Here is a 5,952-nt window from a genome sequence, read left to right as displayed (position 1 = left end):
CACCCCCCCCCCGGCGCCTGGCCCAGCACGTGGGGGCCTTGGCTTGCTTCTTTGTAGAGTCTCGGCCACGGTCGGGGTCTGAGGACGAAGGCAGAGTGCCCAGAGTTCCGGCTGCCGTAGCTGCGGGGCACACAGGCCCCTGGCGGCCCCTGTGATCACGCCACAGACTTGGAGTAAGAGGCTGGGGGAGGGGAGGACTGAGGAGCCGAGTCCAAGAGAGATGTGGTCTCTGTGGCTTACACTGAATTCTGGCCAAGGGGCCCACATGTGCCGCGGGAATCGGCTGGCACGGCAGCTACTGCGGGATCCCCGTGTGCTCCCGGATTCCACAAGCAGCTGTAGCAGTGACAGCGAGCTAATTAACACCAGGAACACATGGCCAGTGGCTCCTGCTCGGGCCGCTGGGAAACCCATCTGCAGAAGGAAAGCGGCAGGGGCCACGTGCCATTCCTGCCTCTGGATTTGGCAGTTTCCCCGTGACTTTTGCTCGGCAATTGAACAGGCTGTGGCGGCCATGGGACCCCTCCCACCAGCAGCCGGCCAGCAGATGTGTCTTCACCGCATACTTCACACTGGGCCACCCCTGGTTTAAGTCTGATTTCATTGTCAAGTGTAGCTTTTCTTTTTTTCTCACCTTGTTTTTAAACTTAAATTTTAATTTTGAAATGGTTACAGGTTCATAGAAAGTCCTAGAAAACAGTACACAGGGAATAATGATTAGCAAACTGTGCTCTCCTGTTTGTACTTCCGGGCAAGAGCGAATGCAGAGCGGCCCGGGCTCCTTCATGCTGTTTTCCTCCAGGCACATCCTGCGCGACTGGCCACGGCCCGGGCACTGACCTGCTGCGAGCCACACACCTCAGTCAGATCTCGCCAGTGTCACTTGCCTGCACACGTACAGTATGTGCATGTGTGTGTGCAAGTGCATATCCCATGTGTGTCCTATGCATTGTATCATGTGTGTAGGTGTGTGTAACCAATAACCCAGAACCTCTTGGTCACCACCACCCTCGTGAACCCGGTGTGCGTGTTGGTTGTACACTGTGTGAAGCACCTGGGCTGTTCCACAGCTGATACCGTTCGTGCGCCTGTGGATAAGGTCCTTGTCCTCACAGCAGACCCTTAGCACCTGAGACAGAACGTGCCTCCAGCGGGGCCAGTACCTGGGAATCTGCATCGCGGGCAGCAAATGTGTATGGCGGAGGGAGGCCCGTGTGTCCTGAGGGCCTGCTGAGGCGCAGGCCCTGTGCTGAGGCGCTCTGTTCTCAGCCTGCCTGCCCCAGAAGCGGCCACACTGCAGAGGGAGCCCTGGTCCCTACATTCAAACTGGCCTGTAAAAGTGTGTTACCATCTTTGCCTACAGCCGTTTCATCCTGAAATGTCACATTTACGATTTTTAGAAGGGCAGAGGATGGCATATGGGTTCTTGAATCCATCTGTTCTGCAGTTCATAGGTAAAGGGATATGTCAGAAACAAAGTGCCAGAAAACAGGCCAACGAGCGATCAAGGAATCAGAGTAATAGGAGAAAGGCAATCAAAAATTTCCTGATTCCTTCTGGAATTGATGTTTGCTGAAGTCTCTGGAAATCACTTTATTAAAGAATTAGTTGCTATGTTCTTCGCCGACCCTGGGCGATGGTGTCAGAACAGCACGGTCGGCAGGGATGGGCCTTCTCAGCGTTGCAAGGAGGGAGTCGGGGCCCCCTGTCACCTGAGCGGGCCCGGGGGTCCTTCCCCAGCTCCTCTGCGGATGCCCGGCTGCCACTGAGCTCTCCATGTGCTCTGTGGTCTCAGCAGACTTGCCGTTACAGTGCACATCCAGAAAACTCTGACAGCAAACCCTGGCCATCTTCCGGCACCTTTAGTGTGGGTGGAAACCCCAGGAATTCGTTCGTCCTCTGTGTCAGACAATGCTGCTTGAACGACTTGCCGACAGTCAGCAGCTGCCCGCACGTGACGACCCAGCTCTGTGGGTTTGGGGAATCGAAGGAGGACAGGGCTCCGGCTTGTCTGTGGCTTCTGTGTTCCCGGGAGTCTCGCCCACTCTTGGCACCACCAACATCAGAGTGCCCATGTGCTTGGTGGCCAGGGGCCCTGTGTGCCGACCCGGCCCTGGCCTCAGGCGCGCAGACCAGGGCTGGACCAGGGGGGTGCCGTCTGCCACTGCGATCACGGCCGGTGCTCGGGGCCCTCTGCAGGCCAGGGGTCTGATGCTTTCCTGAGAAAAATGTATGGGAACCACTGGTGTTTTTTCTTTCTTAGGTAGTAAACTTTATTTTTCAAGCAATTTTATGTTCAGAGAAAATTGACCAGAACAAAGAAGGAACTCCCATGTCCTTGCCCCGCTGGGCCTCTGTTATTAGTAACCTGCGGTGCGTTTGCTACAGTCGATGAGCGAGAGTGTGACAATATGGAGACTTTGGTATCCCCGGCTCCCAGAGGGTCGTTCTCGGCCCTGAGCTCCGCAGGTTTGACAAAGGGTGGAGCCATCCAGCCAGCGTTTCCGAATCCCACAGATCGGCTTCATGGCATCACCAGTGACACCGCCTTCTTCATTCTGTTATTAGTAATTTGTGTTCTCTATTTCCTTAGTTAGCCTGGGTAGAGGTTTAATCACTTTTATTGATCGTAAAACAAAACAAATCAAACAAAAAAACCCAGCCTTTAGTTTTGTTGATTTTTTTTTCTATTGATTTTCTGTTTTCAGTTTTGTTGATTTCTACTTTAATTTTGTTATTTCTTTTCTTCTGGTCACTTTGGATTTAATTTGCTCTTCTCTTTCTAGCTTCCTTAGATTATTGAGTTTAGATCTTTCCTCTTGAATGTGTGGTCACTGCTATAAATTTCCTAGCAAGCACTGCTTTCGCTGTAGCCCACACATCGTGATTAAGTTTTATTTTCATTTTCGCTTATGAAAAGAAAGAAATTCAAATATCTTTCAGTTTCTCTTGAGACTTTTTCTTTGGCCTGTTATTTGGAAGTATGCTGTTCAATCTTCAGATATTTGGGGATTTTTAAGCTGTCTTTGTGATACTGATTTCTATTTTAAGTTCCACTGTTCTGAGAGCAGACATTGTGTGATTTACAGCCCAGACCGGGCCGCGCTGGTGGGTCCCGCGCAGAAGGGTCCTCTCCGCAGCCGGACGGGGTGTTTAGGGGCAGCAGCTGGGGCTGGCAGGCTGCGGTGTTCCTCACCTCCCCGCTGCTTTTTAAACTTGTTACTATCCTTCACCTTAAATAGAAATGAGAAAAACTATGCAGTCAGCATTTTGTAATGCCCTGCCCTAAGGCTTCTTTCTCCTCACAGATGCAGGGACCCTTGGCTGAGTTCTCAGGGGGCCGTCAGGGCTGGTAGCTGAGTGCAGTGTTTGAGGCCTGCCCAGCCCCAGCCTGGGTTCAGGGTGCCTGAGGCCCCTGTCCCCACCCCCTACCCCCTCCCCACCCCCCACCCCCACCCCTCAGCACGTGGGGCCTGTGACTGGGCCTCTAAGGAGGGAGCCTCTGTTGAGATCAAAACAAGCCCAGGGGCAGATTCTTCGATGGAGGGTGGGGTGGTTTAGTGAGTGTCAAATGTGTGCAGAGGCTGGGCTGGAGAACCCACATTTCCTGCCTCCCCAGGGGTGGAGGGTGTGGCGCCCCTGTGTCCCTGCCTGTAGGTGTTTGTGGCCGGGTTGTTTGTGAGGGCGGTGGTGTGTCACCCACAGGGCATGGGGCACGCCCTAACCCTGGGTCTGGCTTCCGATGTGAACTTCTGAACTGCAGATGTATTGTGTTAACTTTGGGGGAGGAGTCCTTTCAGTGATGCTCTGTGTTTGTACTGTTTTGTGTTACCTCGCACCATCTTCTCCCAAGTCACCCGAATATGGTGGCTGAGGACAGCTAGCCCCTCGGTGGGGAGGTGCTCCCCCTCAGTGTCCGCCCCCTCACTGGGGAGGTGCCCCCCCTCAGTGTCCGCCCCCTCGCTGGGGAGGTGCTCCCCCTCAGTGTCCGCCCCCTCGCTGGGGAGGTGCTCCCCCTCAGTGTCCGCCCCCTCGCTGGGGAGATGCTCCCCCTGGAGAGGAAGCTCCCTGAGCTGCGGGGTCTGCTGTGCAGATGTGCGCGTCCTCTTCTGGGACAAACGGAACGGGACTGTGGGTCCTCAGTGGCGGGGGGTCATCTCAGCACAGACACATTCCCTCACTGCTCAGGCCCCATCAGAAGTAACGTAGAGACTTGTCCCTCTGAACGGCCGTTGCCAGTGTTAAGGTTAAGCCATGGAAGAGTTGGCCCCGGTGCGTGTGAGAATGCCGGTGAGGAACATGAACTTGAGAGCAGCCTGTTCGGTGACAGGTCCTCTCTCTGCTCCTTCAGATGGAGCTTTCACGGTGCATTTGGGTTTGGAGGGCAGGCTGTCGAATGCCGTGAGCCGTGGCATTCCCACTGCAGCAGAAGGATGGCAGTGCCTGCCTCAGGGGACCATCAGGGAAGCCTTGCACCTGGCCTGGCTCTGTGGAAGAGAGGACGCCAGCTCTCCAGGGTCCCTGCTGGCAGCGTGGGTGCGTGGGTGCCACCTCTGCAGAGCCGGGTGACACTGAGGCCCCCTCCTGGCTGGGTGGGTGGATGGGCTAGGTCAGCCGAGGGGGGTGATGTGCATCATGGAGCCTGCTGTCTGCACACCTGTCCCGTGTGGGGCTCTTTCGGGCAGAAGCTCCCAGGGCTCTGTGGGAAGGGCTCTGTGGGAAGCTGGCTGCTCTGGGAAGCACATTGCTCAGGAGGTGTTCCTGTAGTTCCGCGTGTGGCAGGAAGCACTCAAGCCTCTGCAGAAACTGGGTCAGTGTCATGGGCACTGGATGTTGCCCAGGGTCACACAGGTGTGAGGCTGGTCTCATCCTGTCATCCAGGATTTATTGCTCCCTTCCTTAGCATTTGTCTGAGACCATTTGTCCTGCAGGTGAGGGAAGGGCCAGAGAGGGCAGCTCCTGGGGCACATCAGGGGCACATCAGGTCTCCCGTGTCAGTGTTGTGGGCGAGCCAGAGGACCCAGGAGGCTGGCCTCCATGCTGCTCGGCAAGCAGGGCCCTGTGCGGGCATCTCCAAAGCTGCCGGAAAACTCAGGAGGCCACTGAGGGGAACTGCTGAGCAGTGCTGCCTATGCTTCCCTCCAGTCCATCTGTCCATCCATCTGTCCGTCTGTCCATCCATCTGTCCATCCATCCGTCTGTCCGTCCGTCTGTCCATCCGTCCATCCTTCCAGTCCATCCATCCATTCATCCATCCATCCATCCATCCGTCCGTCCATCCTTCCAGTCCATTCATCTGTCCATTCGTCTGTCCATCCTTCCAGTCCATCCATCCATCCATCCATGCATCCGTCCATCTGTCCATTCATCCATCCATCCGTCCATCCATCCGTCCACCCTTGCATCCATCCATCTGTCCATCCTTCCAGTCCATCCATCCATTCGTCCATCCATCCATCTGTCCATCCATTCTTCCAGTCCATTCATCCATCCATCCATCCGTCTGTGCATCCATCCATCCGTCTGTCCATCCATCCGTCTGTCCATCCATCCATCCGTCCGTCCATCCATCCATCCGTCTGTGCATCCATCCATCCGTCTGTGCATCCATCCATCCGTCTGTCCATCCATCCATCCGTCCGTCCATCCATCCATCCGTCTGTCCATCCATCCATCCGTCCATCTGTCAGTCTGGGGCCCTGGATTCTTCTAGAACAAGGCAGCCTTCAGAGGGCCCTCCCCAGGCTGCAGAGTCTAGTTTTAGGCAGAAAGGACCTTGGAGATTATCCAGCTGAGGCTCCTTTTCTAATTAAAAAGAGTGTTAATTTTAACCTGTATGTACTCCTAGAAATATGTCAGTGTGCCACCACTGCTCCTGTTGGATGTTTCTTAGGAGCAGGCTCCTCTTTTCTTCGCAGCCCCCCCTTCCCCCTCCTGACCCCTGACCCCTGA

At 55.3% G+C, this 5,952-nt stretch overlaps 1 protein-coding gene across 1 annotated transcript in view; it reads left to right on the top strand.

The window, feature by feature from the left end:
* The window catches only part of RASA3 (RAS p21 protein activator 3), a 75,419-nt gene that overhangs the window by 30,989 nt on the left and 38,478 nt on the right, over positions 1–5,952 (top strand). The window lies entirely within an intron of this gene.

Source organism: Crocuta crocuta, unplaced genomic scaffold, assembly GCF_008692635.1.
Source record: "Crocuta crocuta isolate KB4526 unplaced genomic scaffold, BGI_CrCroc_1.0 scaffold31, whole genome shotgun sequence".
NCBI lineage: Eukaryota > Metazoa > Chordata > Mammalia > Carnivora > Hyaenidae > Crocuta > Crocuta crocuta.
The sequence above is the reverse complement of the archived record's forward strand: the minus strand, read 5'-3'. Positions and strand labels throughout refer to the sequence as shown.